Source organism: Scophthalmus maximus, chromosome 7 (genome assembly GCF_022379125.1).
Source record: "Scophthalmus maximus strain ysfricsl-2021 chromosome 7, ASM2237912v1, whole genome shotgun sequence".
NCBI lineage: Eukaryota > Metazoa > Chordata > Actinopteri > Pleuronectiformes > Scophthalmidae > Scophthalmus > Scophthalmus maximus.
The window spans coordinates 9,944,355-9,959,801 of NC_061521.1; the positions used below are offsets into that span (position 1 = coordinate 9,944,355).

General features: G+C 47.1%; 1 protein-coding gene across 1 annotated transcript in view; it reads left to right on the top strand.

Annotated features, from left to right (window-relative positions):
- plxnb2b (plexin b2b) overlaps positions 1-15,447 on the top strand; it is a 116,762-nt gene that overhangs the window by 20,324 nt on the left and 80,991 nt on the right. The window contains exon 2 of the mRNA XM_047333197.1: positions 6,255-6,441. The gene's annotated coding sequence lies outside the window, so the exon portion shown is untranslated. The remainder of the gene's footprint in view (positions 1-6,254; positions 6,442-15,447) is intronic.

Here is a 15,447-nt window from a genome sequence, read left to right on the forward strand (position 1 = left end):
TACCTCTCAGACTGCAGCACTTCCCCGTCTCCTCATGGAGTATTTGTGAATCTGAATCTCAGTGCATGAGTGTGTCAGTACAACAGCACATTCGAAGCACTTGACACATTTTCTCATTTTTTTCGGGGTCATTGAATCATAAAAATCTCGTCTCAGGCAACGATTGAGGCGGCCGGCCCCGGCCCTCTTGGCTGTCTGGTTTGATGGACGGTCAATTCCAGCAGCGGGAGATAATCACAGCGTGTCAGCCTCCTCCGATCCGAAACTCTTATCTCTGTCTGCCCGTTGCTAGCATGCCACAAATAACCACAGGGACACGCATTTCTCTTTATTGTTCCACAGCCCCGAGGGAGGGAATGTGTCCGTACGTACTGAACTTAGCTTTTGCAGGCTTGTGTGACTGCAACCTCTCCTGGATGGACGCATTCACCTGAAGTGCACCTTTACCACAGGGCTACTTCGACAAAACTCACCTAACCCTAGGCAGCAACCTTTTTGAATGTTTTGCCCTTATTGACAGCCGCTTTTTGGGATGAATTATGTATCGCCTTAAGTCTCCTTCTTCTTAGTCCTTCCTCGGAAACCTTGACAATGGTATCCGGTCCGATTCTGGCACAATAAGGATTGGATTTTTTTTCAAGTGCTATTGCCTTCATCATCAGGTGTGATCAAAACAGATTACTTCACCGGAGTGTGTAGTGCAACAGGAGACTTTGGCTTCTATCCCCAGAGTGAGCTGTGCTAATTGTGGCCTAATGACGAGCTGTTGTAGCTTAGAGTGGTAAAAAGCAGTCTGTTGGTGAGGCTTGCTGCCTTTCCTGTGCCGGCTGATTACGCTGTCTAGTTAATGCACCCTCCTCGGATACAAATGGAGAGTGGTTATTGCATCAGGAGAGACAGTCGTCCTTTCAAAATCACCCTCTCGAATGGACAAGAGAGGGAGATAAAGAGAGATGGAAAAGAGTGAGAGGGAATATATTCTGGAGAGCGAGTTTCACTGATTGCGTGGTGGTGCAATTATGAAATATAGCTTTCTGTTCCAATAATGGCCTTTTCTCCGCAGGCTATATATAGGCCAGTGTAAATGATTTAGAGAATGGTTCACAGTGTCATATAGACGATGGCCTATAGATTCATGCGGGGAGCAGAGGCGGTTTCCGGTGAGAAATTGTTTTAAGCCGGCAGTGCGTTGAGCAAGAATGGTGGAAGTGTCAGCTGGGGACGGTGAAGAAAGCGTTGTTGGGCACTTCAACACTGCGCCATTTCTCAAGTTGTCCTTATGCTTCTGTTAGTCACTTCCACTTCCTACTCCTGTGATGTTTGTGTGGGAGTGCAAGCCTATGTGGATCTGCTGGAATTCCTCAGAAGGAAGAAAGAGCATTTTTCTGTGGGCTGTTTTTCTTTCACCGTAATTAATCACCAGAGGGTCACATGATTGTTTCAGCCCAAGTTCCAAAAAAAAATATTTTTCAGCACAACCGTTAGCTGCAAGTCACACATGAAAGCCTGGCGAAGCGTGGCCTCAGCATGGCTCCCATTTGTGCCAAACACCCACACTGGCTTCTGCACAGCTTACTATGCATCTGTCTGGATAGATACTCAGTGGTGGCACAAGCCAACTACTCTTCCAACAGCTGAGCCAAATTTGAGAGGAAGAAATGGGGTCAGGAACCGAAACAACTCCTTTCTGACCTGATAATAGAAGAAACAGACACATGTGGAATGTCAACGCTGCTAAAATCCTGAAAACAGAGGGACCCAAAATATTTATGGTTGTCCTTATCAGTTGCAGTTTCAGTTTGTATTGGCATGTTTATACACACATAAGCACGTGTCTACACTCAGCCATTACCAGCTGGTCTTATCATGTCTTAGTCTTGTCTTTTTTGTAAAACAGCACACAGATCTCCTAAGAATGTTTAAAGCATGGTTTATCTCTCTTTCTCTTTGCATATACATACAGTAGACTGGACCATTGGGCTGCAACAAATAATGCGTCTATTGATTGGTTTTGTTTTGGGTAACCAACTTTTTGCTCAGATAACTGCAGGTTCCCAAAGACCAAATGATGTTTTCAACTCGATCTTGTTTTCAACATGATCGAGCTGCGATGTGGCTGCGTTGTTGTGTGGATTGGCAAAAACTGAGACATTTGGAAAGGATGATGCAGTTACATGCATTCGCTGCTGGATTGAATCTTATTGGTCACGACTTGACTACCAGTGTTGAAAGCAAAATGGTGGAAAAGCTAGTTCCACCTCGTCATCAGTCTAAGAGAAAAAATCTGTGCTCTTTCACCATTGTTGTTTCTTGTCTGTAGTATTTTCTGTAACTACGTAACTAACTGCAGAGAGTAGACAATCGGATTCCTGTTAACACCGGTACGCACATGATCAGTGTACGTGAAATATGTCATGTGATCTTCAGGTGTGATGCAGATAGGGAGCTAAAAACACAGATTTTTGTTTTCAGTTATACAATGCTCTTTTAAAAAGGAAATACAGCAGGGTGCTGCAGAGGCTCTCGGTCGACTTAGGCTCTGTTTCGGTGTCATTAGTTGTTGTAGCTCTCAGTTTTATTATTTTGGCTTCACAGGATTAAAAAGTTTAACCCTGGTAAGGTCCATGAAATCAGTTTATTTTCGAGCTCTCACACACCAGCACAACCAAAACAATCCCGGTGTACAGCCATGCCCGACTCCACACTTTTATTATTATGATTGCCCGCAAAAAGGTGGAGGGACGCTGGGTCCATTCTCTCTGCCAGAGAGCTTCATAAAGCGGCTGCCGATGGCTCCCTGTGGGGCCCTCATCAGCGGCAGGGAGCAGTGAAGCGCCTCTGGACTTTGCTCTCTGAAGTGACAATGGTTCTCCTGCCGATAGAAGGAGAAAAGAGAGTGGGCGGCGAGGGGTAGAGAAACAAGATGGCCGCCGAGCAGTAGGCATCTGTTGAATGCCTCATAGGGAGGTCATCCAGGAAGTAATGAGGTGAAACATCGCAGTACAGCAGTAACTGTCTATCAGTTTGGACATTGTTGGTTTATAATGAGTGCCTGTTGTGAGTGGTAAGCATCCACATCACTAGGCAGCATGGCTAAATGTAGACCACCTGCACTCTCCTCCGCCGTCTGCCCCTCTTCTACGAAAGTGCTTCATCTGTCATTCTTTTTTTTTTTTCTTCCTCATTGCGAACCGGGCAAGTAATGCTACCCATGGGCCATTTCCCGAGAATAAGCCGACGTCTGTCTTGCACGCGTCTCTTGCTATGGCATTAAAACCTTGACTTTCCCCCCCATCCCTCCTCCTCCTCTTCCTCTTCTATCATCTCTCCATCTTCCACCCCCTTCTGGTAGCCGTCACAGCCGCTGAACGATTTCCTCTCACTGGGAGGCCCCAGCGAGTCACTGTGGCAGTGTCAAACGAGGCTCCTATTTAAGCTCATTAAATGTTTCCAAGAGAATAGGAAATCAATGGTGCATACCGGTGCGCAAGAACTTTCCTCTTAATTTAATTTCGCCTCCCCCTTATCTGTTTGCACATCTCTCTTTCTTTTTTCCCCCGGTATCATTCTTGCTTGTTCTCTCCAGCCTGTCGTTCTCCTCAAAGCGGGCGAAGGTGGTGATGGGTGAGGTGTGGTGTGGTGTGGTGTGGAGGGGGGGTTCCTTCAGAAACCATTTTGAACTTAAATCTGTGACGGGTACCACGGTGTGAGGGCGGCTTTCCAGACTTCTCAGTGTCGTCTAGCATTCACCACACGGAGCACGAGCAACACGGAGCACGAGCAACAAGTTTTGCGCACACTGACCTCAGCCGTGGAGTTTTAGCGTTTTGTTTTTTGGGCCGTGCTGTTAGGGGAACGGGTTTCAACCAGGACATAATGTTGCACTGAAAACATGGGGGAGTGTATCATGTCGTGGTTTTGTGTTGAGAATGACCCCAGTTAGAAATTACTCCTGCCTCATTGTATCCTTCCCAACTTGACTTTCACTCGTCATGTTCTCCTATTTTGTCCAACACTTTCTTTTGCTTGTCAGCTGTTTATGTTTGATTATAGCCGTGTGTGTGTGTGTGTGTGTGTGTGTGTGTGTGTGTGTGTGTGTGTGTGTGTGTGTGTGTGTGTGTGTGTGTGTGTGTGTGTGTGTGTGTGTGTGTGTGTGTGTGTGTGTGTGTGTGTGTGTGTGTGTGTGTGTGTGTGTGTGTGTGTGTGTGTGTGTGTGTGTGTGTGTGTGTGTGTGTGTGTATGAGAGAGAGAGAGAATACTTGTCTGGCAGTGCTTTGTGCTGTTTGAAAACTATGCCTGGGGGCTGGGCCCACACCTTCTTTGGAGCTCCTGTAATTGCTCTTCTGGGGCCTTGTCTCTGGCTCTGAGCCCGTCTCCATCACTCTCACTCTGTCTTTCTCCCTCGCTCTTTGGCCTCCTCCCTTCTTTTTTTGCCCTCACTCCGACCCCCCCTCCCTCTCTTCTCTCCCAGCATGCCTCATTATGGCTGATCCCCACCTGCTCAATCTGGGAATTGTCTCTGTACACACACACACACACACACACACACACACACACACACACACACACACACACAGCGCCACTCAGCAGTTTTCAGAGGTGCCTGTCACTCGCACGGTTCGTGTGCTATCGGCCATAAAACAGCTTTGCTAATATGCTATTTGGCCGAGACATAGACACAATGGCGGCGCCACACGGTGCAAACAGACAGTTTCTCATCAGAGCACCATTTTTCATAAAGTCCCCGCCCCCGTCGACCCCAGCTCCTGCCTTTTGTGCAGACTACACAGCCTCCGCCACAGGCTCCTCCACCGCAGGCATGGCCTTTTCCATTTCCATTCCAGCCCTCCCTCCAACCTGTCACCCAGCAGTACCACCATGCCCGCACCCAGGCTAGGGAGCCAACGTTGAAGTATAATGGATGTGGCCAGTTGCCGCTGCTCAGCAGCAGGGTACTATCATAGGAGTTATCTAGGCCTGTGATGAATGGCTGGGAGCTGTGTGTCTCCACCGATCAATAAGCCACTAGCACCCAGATGAGCTAGATGCCCCCTCGCTCTCCGCTCCGTCTAGCCACTCATATATCTCCCTCTCATAATCTCCCCAGCATGTTGGTGAACTTTTCCCTCCAATTCATGGCCTGAATGGGACCATTGATCTTTCATCCTTGGCTTGTTTTAAATAAAGGGCCGGCATCTCCTCTCCACCCAAGCATGCAAGGTCTCTGACAGCGGTTATTGCTACACTGGCGGCCGAGCGCACAAACATTACTTAAGCCTGATCGAAGGCCCGTAATCGGAGATGGAGGGGAGAGAATATGAGCCAGAGTGCGCATGAAGCCGCTACCCCCCACCCCCCACCCGGGAGTGCCTCTGAGGTTTCCACCGCGAGGCTGATGCAAGCGGAGGTCCCATGTGGATATGCACACACGCACACACCGAAACCGTCTTGCTGTCTTGGCTCATTGAGCGCAACCTGTCCCAGAGCACCTCAGAGAGCCGCACCCAATCTGAGCTGAAATCAGATGTCGTCTGTTCACCCTCATCTTTGGCTCACTGCTGTGCACACGTAGTGTATCCGCGAGGTCTCTGCAGACCACCAAAGCCTGTACACTTTGTATCTCGACTGCACAGCAACAGGTGTATAATAGTTAATGTATCTGTTGGTTTTTGATGTGTTTTCCTTTTCTCTGCCGGTTCTGTGTCGACGAGGGATTTCTGATAAAAACAGCCGACTGGAAATCTCTCCCCCTTTCTTTCTTCTCTCCGGGGACGTTCAGTAGTCTGTCTCCTCCTCTCCTCTCCTCAACACTCGGGCTCTGATCTTCCCTCTGATCTTCCGTTGTCTCTGTCACAAGGAGCCGATTCTCAGCTTGGTAATTGCATGTCTGCTGGCCTCCACACCTGTTGCTGTCAGTGCTGCGGTGTGGGAGAGAGGGCGACACCGTGCCCTCTGGTCTCTAGGGCTCTAGCCACCTCAACACCACCTTTGCTGCGGGTGTAAACCCACCGGGAGGTGTGAGAGTGATTTGGCGAGTGTGAACGTGTGTGTGTGTGTGTGTGTGTGTGTGTGTGGTGTCGGTTGCTCTCAAAGTTGATTGTGTTTATCTGTAACCTTGAGCTTCACCTCTAGCGTGTGTGTCCGTGCAAACGCACGCGTGTGTCTTCTTAGACCTGGCCAACGCTGATGGCTTCCTCTCTCTCTCTCTCTCTCTCCCTCCTCCCCCTAATCCTCTCCTCTCTCCCCTTATCCAGAGCCTGGGCCCTTAATGAAGCTGGGGGTCAGCGGCAGTGTGCGGCTAATTGGCCAAGTTTGCCCGGGGCTCCGGCTGCCTGTGATTGAAGTGTCCAGTGAGGGCCCGCTGTGCGGCCGCCGCTGCACCCTGCTCCGTTCCACTCCGACAGCCAAGACGCTCACTGCATCCTCGCCTGCCTCCCCCTAGTGAGTAGCACCCTCGGTCATTCTCTTTTCACTTACACCCCTCAATACTTTTGTCCAGTTGTGAGGCAACAAAGAGTCCTCAGGCTCAGACTTTCATCTGAATCACACTGCCCTGAATCCGGATGTGCTGTGTTCTTATAAACATTTGTCTTTTGTGCCTCATTTTTTTTTCTCCCTGAACCCCTGTATCTAGTTTCTATTTTTTTTTTATTGCAAGACTTTCATTCCCACACTTGGTCCCAGCATTTTCTCACTCTCCTTGGCTTCTGCCACCCTCACACTCTTACTCCTCACTTGCCACAGTGGGATTTGGGCAATTACCACGGTCCCCCATTGGCCAGCAGCCAGGAAAGAAAAAAACCCCCATCCAGCCCATTTCCTCTCACGATGGGTCCAACAGCCCAAAATCTGGCCAAGCTGCATCTCGCTGAGCTCGGAGATGGAGGCGATGGTGTGGGGGTGTCTCTAATTAGTTTAGCCCCTCATTTTTTACTTGTTAAGGAACTCCTGGCTCCCATTGTTTGGCTGTCGGTACAAGAGCAGTGGTAGCAGGGCAAGAGTGAGCTCTAGGGAAAGGGCTGAGCAGATAGGGGGGAGAGAGAGGGGAGGTAGGCGACTGCTCTGATTCCCAGCATATAGTTGACCGTCTCACCTGGGAGATACTCTGGCCAGGTTCTGTCCCCGTGTGCACTAATGAAAACACTTTTTTTTTGTTATTGGATTCATAGAAGTGGAACATTGCTGGCTAGTAAATGGTCAACACTGTGCGTTTGTGTGTCAGGAAACAATGGTCCAATTATAAATCATGTCTACTAGTTAGAATAAATGATGTACTGTCAGAACTTTATTTGCACATCAGTGGGTTTCTAGACTTGTTTATTAAGCGCTGCGAGTTGTCAATTTGCTCTGATGCTCATTAAACAAAGATCCCCATCAACTGGGGACTGTTGCGTTTATAGTTTCACATAGACAGCTGTAAAATCTTCTGTTCATACTTCACTCAAGAGTGGAAAATCTGCCTCGTCTCACTGAGTGGATGAGTTGAATGAAAAGGAGTGGCCTTAACGTGTCATTGCACGTGATGTATTTGTGCTTACCCACTGTTCCTTACTTTCCCCTGAACAGTTTCTTTGGTGTACTTTAAAACCCAAAGCTGTCACTGAGCCTCGAGACTCGCTGGTTTCTGCGTGTGCTACACGCGTCCATCTGTGGAGGGCTTAGCTTGACAGACAACTTCCCCTTCTCACTCATCTTCTCCATAATCAGCTGTTTGCTCAGGTCGTAACTCTTGTGCTCCACTTTCCATCACAGACCCCGCAGTCGTGCATGCCTGCCAGCCTGCCCGCCGGTGTTCAAGATAAACAAAATATGGCCCATATGAATTGTGGGCTACCCCAGGTGGTTGTTTTGGCAGTGCCGAATGAATAGGACTTGGGTTGGAGAGATGCCTTTGCTCAAAGTGCTAGAGGCTACACTACACTACACTGCACGCAAAAAATTCACACTTCTTACTTTTGGAGTTTTCTTCACAGTTTTTATCACTTTGTTGTTCCCATGCTTTGTCTGGCACCCCAGAAGATGGTGCGAATGTCATGGTAATGACACGCTTATCGGTGTCCCGAGGATTTCGGAGGTGTCGGCCCTTTCTGCAATGAGGCTTTGTCTAGGCACAGCCCTGGAGCAGAGATGTACTTTGACAGGAATTAATTAAGATGATTTTTTTTGTTTAGTTTAGTTTTTCTTTGTCCCTTTCTGCGATGCCAATAGTTTTCTTTTTCTTTTCCCCCTGGTGACCTTGGTATCTGCTGCATTCATTTTCAATAATTTGAACTCAAATCAATGCAGGCGACTATGTAGATCGGCATTCTTATTCTGTGTTTGTTTCAAGGATATAGCAAAAATAGGTAAACAAAACATTAATTTGAGAGTAATACCTTTGACACATACTATTTCAAAGAGGAGGCTCATAGCAAATACTGTTTTTGAAAAAGGCTCCTTGTTTGTTTAGAGTATTGCTGATGGCGATATCCTAACTGGCACTTTTGAAGTTGGTTCAGGTTAATCAAGTGAGGCGAAAGCTGTCCAACATCAAAAGTGCCTTCTGTGATATTCAGAAGGACTCAGAATTTAACTATGCATCACCAGAGATGAGAGTGAAAAATTAATTTGTCACACTAAATCAAAGTGATCATCCCAACTTTAATGTCTGAGATCTATGGAAACTCTGAAAGTGTCACAATGGTTTCTCAAATGAAAATGTGTCATGTGATCTCAAACCCATTTCTATTATAAAGTCATAGTGGTGGGAAAAAAAAGAACATTGGGGAAAAAAAGCATGATCCTTCTGTCTGATATTTTTTCCTTGGATGGCCTGTTGGTTTTTTTCTCTGCAGTGATAAATGTATAATTTAATTCCAGGTTTTAAAAATTCATCATCACCAAAGCAAGGTATTGCAGTGCATAACCTAACACCTTCAGAATGTGTGAACGTAGTTAAAAACACTGCTAGCCCCCTCCAGACGCGCCCACCAGATGATAAACTTCATTACCGCGGGCCAGCGCAGACAGGAGGCCCTCGTCACAAGCCTATGTTTGGTTTTCTCATCAAACACGGCAAATGCCATGTCCTTGCGGTACCAAAATAATATAAAACACCTTGTTCCTGACTCATCACCCGGTCCCCGCCTCTTCCAAAGCTCCCCCAACTCCAACACAGCACTGCAGCCCTCCATTTTTCCATCGCCCCCCTGTGAATATCCAAGCTGTCGAGGCTGACTAGGCTGAGCGTTTTCTTGCCAGGGCACAGTTGGAACAGATCCGGCCTCCGGGCCACATATACTGCTCCACTCCAGGCCCTGCAAATAAGGCCTGCCCTGCGCAACTGTCATCTAAATGCTAAGAGCTTTGGATCGCCGCGGTAGATTCCTTTTGTTCATACTTAAATGTGTTTCAGAGACAGCTTGTCCTTTTCGGAATGTGATAGCTTTACATGGTCTACAGCTCGCTGAGCACGAGCTGTTGTTTGAATCTGCACTGAATAATCAGTAGTCTTTGTAAATCAACAAGGTGCGTGACTGCAGAAATCCAAAATAGATGGTGCACATGCCTTGTGTTTGGTTCCAATATTTGAGGATTCTGTGCTTTACTTTAGTCGGAGACATACTTTTCTTTTTGTCTTTCACATGACGCTATAAGAGTTAATCACTCATCTGCACCCATGGGAACTGAGAAATGTGGCCGTCAGGCTTTATGGGAACATAAGCTAAACAGTCAGGTCCACTAAGGGCAGGCACGTTGAAAGACAGACTCCAGATGAGCCTCTCAAACGGTTTCATGTCAAATCCACAGACAGACAAATCTCCACAACGATCTGCCAAATTTCTGCAGGATTCACTAGAGCAGGAATAGCCGAATTTCACACCCCCGCCCCGCTCCCCCTCCTCTCAGTCATCACTGGACGCCACTTGGCAGCAGAAGGTGATGGCAAACATCTGCAAAAGTCAGTGTGTGTGCGTGCGTGTGTGTGTGTGTGTGCGTGTGCGTGTGCATGCGCATGCGCGGATGGTTGAACACACTCGCCTGAAAAGGAACCTAGTTTTTATGTTTTTCGTCTTTTTTTTTGTTTTGTTTTTGGAATCATTTTTTATATGGCAGCAGATGAGTCAATTATTCTCACATAGAGCTCACAGTGCAATGAATGAAATATGAATGTAGATACAATGTGCAAACTTTTCTCCTAGTTAAAAGGCTCCAGGGCTGATGTTTCACAATTGATTCCGCGTCTCTGCTGGTAGATAAACGAGCAGGAGCAAGTGGGGAAAGAAAAGATGATAATGGACTTCCTTTGCAGTGAAATTACTTCCTGTTGCTGGCAACAAAAAGAAGATCCGTCAGCTGTCTTTGGCTTGTTTTGTCTGTTTTTACGTGTTGTGTTTGCATGCTGCCTAGTATATTGTCAGAAAACTAAAAAACCAAACAATGAGCGAATGATTCAGCAGGTCCTGTGGATGCTCCTCAGCAGCTGCCAGAGATGTGACTGCTCAGAGTCACTGAAGTCTCTTTTTTTTTTATTTGGGTGTGCTGAGCATTATAAATAATGAAATGGAGCCAGTAATTGGTGGTTCTTGGTAATTAGGACCAAGCTGTCAGCTAGGGGAAGTTGCCTCACTCTGATGCCGCTGCAGCAAGGACAGTAATTACTATTATCTATGGGGGTTGTTGACACAACAATAATCCCATTCTTAACCAGGATGTCGGGGCTTGGGGTGTCCCAAATTTTAGGCGGTTTAGCCACAATAATGCCAAAGAAGTAAATCTTTATTTCTGTTCATATCAGTCAAGTACCTAAAACAACAACAAAAAAATGGGGATGGAAACCAAGAAAGTTTCCATCCCCATTTTTTTATTTATTTTTTTATTCACAGTAATTGACTTGAATCTCCTGCATGGCGACTATGGGAAGTGCTTGTCCATATTTTCATTAGTCAAACAGTTTGACTTTTTTTTCCTGCAGGCGGTGTGACGCCCAGCCATAAACAGCATTATCAACCATCTCAGCAGGTTTTCTAATACCCCTGTAATCCTGTCATTTCATTCATGGATACCGCCGGGGTTATTCTGGGCCCGGAGCATATCTGCCCGCCTGTCTCTGCTCCTCTGTGTGAGAGATTGCATTCCCCCAACTCCCCTTCTGCTCCTTTTTACCACACACACAGACACGCACACACACACACACACACACACACACACACACACACACACACACACACACACACACACACACACACACACACGAGTTCACATGTTCAGTGTTCCCTCATCTCTTGTCAGATACTCGTGGTGTAAATGGGCTGGTCAGACCCAGATGATGTATGGGGTAGAGGACAATGGCACTATATACCCCGTGTAGAGGATGATTCGCGGTTGCGGATAATAACTTGCCCTCGCCGAAGTGAAATTCTGTTCATCTGGCTCGTGACTTTACAAGCACAGCATTTGCCCCCGCGAGATGGGAGAAAGGGAATAGCCGCAAAAGCGGAGTATTCAGGTGACATTTCCTCTTCCTGCTATCATGCAAAGTAATGAACCCGCCGGTGACTCCCCATGACTTTATGCAAGAGAGTGTGATTATTGGGGGAGTGGAAGGGGGGCAGCTCGCAGACGTGAAGGGTGAGCAAAGGGAAGGCAAATCGCTGTTTTCACCTATACATTGGCACATGATGCGCCAATTGCATCGGCTCTGAATTAAACATGTGGCATGTTGTTGCTTGAGGCGTGATGGGCATTCAGACATATTGCAAGGCAGGGAAAATGGCTTTTTAAGTAGGCTATTTATGGTGAAGATATTATATTCATTTGATTATAATAAAACATCCATTACACTCTGAGTGAACGGCATGGTGAGGTGAGGCCGGCAGAGTGCAGCTCAATGTAATAACAACTGTGCGTCTGTTCCAAATGAGCCCTGGAAAAGAGCAGGTTCCTGCAGATATTGGTTTCCTTCGCAGGGGTGCTCAGATCTGGTGATGTGCTTCGTGAGGAGTAATAAAGAAATATATCTGTTTTTATTGTGCCTTGGCGACAGAGTTATGTTTAGAGCTAGTATAAAGAGCTGGAACATGGCGTAAAATGATATTATGGCCCATTAGGTGGGGGCCCGAGCTAAGCGTCGCTAGCGGTAACAGAGGACTGGGGGTAATGGGGCCGCGGCGTATTGTCTTTGATCTGCTCTTTCACTTCTCACTGATTGAATCGTCTACATCCCTGGCACTCCATCTCCTGGGGAACCGGAGCAGACGAGGTGATTGTGGCTGAAGACATCACTCTGTCAGACCTGGGAGATAAGAGAATGGGATGGGAGAATTGAAGGGGGGTGGGGGGGAGAGAGGAGTTCTGAAATGTAAAGGAAAAGTGATGTCCCATGAATTACAGTCGAAATGGTGTGCAGGGAGAAAAAAAAAGGATCCCAAGGCAAATGGATGATTCTTTTTGGAATTGAACATTATAGCTGTGCACAGGGGGCCGCTTGCAACAAAACAACGATAAACATGATTTACTTTAGTTGGATTTCTTACTGTGAGCGTGAACGAACAGAAATATAACTGTTCTCCAGCAGCCCTCACTCATGCTGCAGTACATCCTGAACTGGTGCTCATAAGGTTTTTTTTTGTTTTTGTTTTTGTCTCCTGACCTTGTATCTCTGTGTGTCTGGTGTGGACTTCTGCAGAGCTGACCCACCGCTGCCGGGGCAATCCACAGTGGATTTCTAAAGGGAAGGGTGAGGATCATATTAAGGTGCTGTTCCTTCAAGCAGAACCTATACCGTTGACTTCCCCTAAGACCCGCTCCTGCTCGACACAGCTCTGCAACAGGGGAGAAGCAATAAATTAGCATACCTGGCTTCTCAGCAGTCTCCTGCCCGAGGATCGTCTGCACCAAGACCCCCGCCTGTAAACTCGGCTTCACCTCTATCCCCCCGGCCAATCTTCACCCTTCCAGTTGCGTGTTGAATAGGCCGGGCATTGTGTTGAGCGGCATAGTTTATCTGCTGTCGTGCACAGCCAGCATGGGGGCTCGGGAAGTAATCTGAACCAAGCAGGCGAAGAATTCCAGGCATCCTGAATGGAACCAGATGTGTTTTTGTTCACTCATGTCTCTCTGTGCGTGCACATGGTGATTTTTGCTCGCACATAAGACTCGGGGAGACGTTGTGTCAAGATGAGTGTGCTTCTCGGTGCGTACTGGCACACACAGAGTCACAAAAAGCCTGCAGGTCTCTCTGGCCTTTGGTAGCAGAACTCCCCGCACAGATTTCCACTCAGATGAGTGACACACGTGTCTCCCTCAGCATTTTTTTTTTGCCTAATCTTTACTTGCATACTTTTTTTTTTTTTTGCAGCGGTAGAATAGTACAAAATGTTTGTACAACCACCAACTTGATAATGTTTACAGAGACAGTTCTGCTGGATGAACAGCATAAATCAAAAGCAACCCAACAACCGTGTTTGAATCTTAAATTGTTCATTCCCTCAGTCATTCATCATTTTATCCATAATCCTCATTCTTATTTTTTTCTGAAATTGAACAGTGTAAATTCCAGAAGACAATACAGGATATTTCAATCCTAGCATTTTCTCTGTACTGTGCCATGGGAACTGCCATTGGGAAATTTGGACATTACAGCAGCAAAGTGGACAGAAGAATATAGAAAGAAATTTAAAAAAGCAATAGGTATATACAAATATAACAGAAAATATAAAAAAGATATATAGATACTATATACAGAGCAGTAGCAATAGTTACACATGAAGAATAGTTACACATGAAGAATATTGCACAGTTTGTTATTGCACTAGACTTGTCGTAGTGGGAAAAGTTGCAAATGTAGCCTTTATTGATGTTATAGATTATTGCTGAGCTTGTCCTGCAACAATATGTCAATATATCTGCCGAAAAAAGGTCTATGACATGAAAGACAAGAGTGTGTTTACATGTCCGATTACTCTGTGACAACTATGCGTTCTGTGTCTGTGATTTTTTATGGAGTTTTCAAATTTGAAACTGGCAACATGTCAAAGTGTTAACATCACCATCTGGCTTCTGACATTACACCCACATTGCGTAAGCGGTGACTCCGTGGCCATTGCTAAAGCGCTCAGATGGTTCTGCCAGCCGCACACAAAGGCTTTTCAAATCTATTTCACGTGCAAACACTTGTTCCTCCTCCTTCTCCTCTACTCTGCTCTGCCATCAAAGGAAGTGGCGTTCACTGAACGGCGCTCGTTCCTGGCTGGAATGTGTGACTAAGTGCGTCGGTGCTTGTTGCCTGAACACGAAGGCTGGTATCGGCCATCACCACAGGAAATGACCAGTCGTTTGCTTTGAAGTCCCAGCTGAGTTTTCATTATTCCCCCTATCTCCGGAGCCACGAGGCGACAGACCCGCCCCTCCCCTCTTACATTGCGGATGGCCGGCGCTCACCCCCGGCTGCTCCCCACTCAGAGCCGTGCCCCCGAATGCCTGTTAGAATGCAGAACAAGCAGCCATTAGCATAGAGTATGGGAGTGCGAGCTGCCACGGGGCACAAACCCCACTCCCCCCCTCACTTCTACACGCCACACTCGCCTGAAAAGGCTGAGAGGGCACGTGTAATTGCATTTTCTTCTCCCCGTGCAGAAACTCAAATGCAAGATATGGGAAATTCGACGATTCCCCAACCTTGGCTCATCCTTCCACTCCCACTTTCTCAGCTATTCCCACTTGCCTCGGCGCTCACCTCCCCCCCCATTTCAAACCTCCGCTTCATCTCCTCGCGCTCCTAGCATGTCGAAATGTGCGGCGTGCGATGAAATTAATTGGATCGCAGGGTGGAAGTGTTCGGCCCCCTGTGGCGCACCGCTGGGTGAGGTAGAATTGGCACACGGTCGCCAGAACTCGCGGCAAGACCCAAGTTTGCCACTCTGTGCCAATCTGGAGCCTCAGTTCCTACACGCCGTCTCACAGGGAATCAAATCTTTCCACAAACACACTATATGGTACACTCCTCTCGCACACACTCACACGTACACAAAGAAAGTGTACAGAATATAAGTACAACTTTCTGAGCAGGGAGGCAGATGTGTTGCTTATCTGCCAGCACGGCGCATGCCAACACAACATGCCTGGGCTGGGTGTGGTTGGTTCAGATCTGGGTTAGGAAGTCCCTCGTTGAGGTTGTTACACGCAGTAATGCTAATGAGGCTTTTGCTCCAGTAACGCTTTTCCATCACCAAACGGAAACGCTCACCCTCGTGTTCTAATCGAGGATCACAATTTACACTGACAAAATCCCAATGACTTAATGTGTAGTCTACTTGCATCGGGACAATCTGGATCCAGCATGTGTCAATGGAGGACTTTGTGAGATACAAAAAAACAGGGATTTTAATGACACAAGCCGTTTGTTTTAAAGGTTGTTTATTGGTTGAAGCCAGAGTAACAGTAGCTTAGTGAATAAAAACCTGCTTT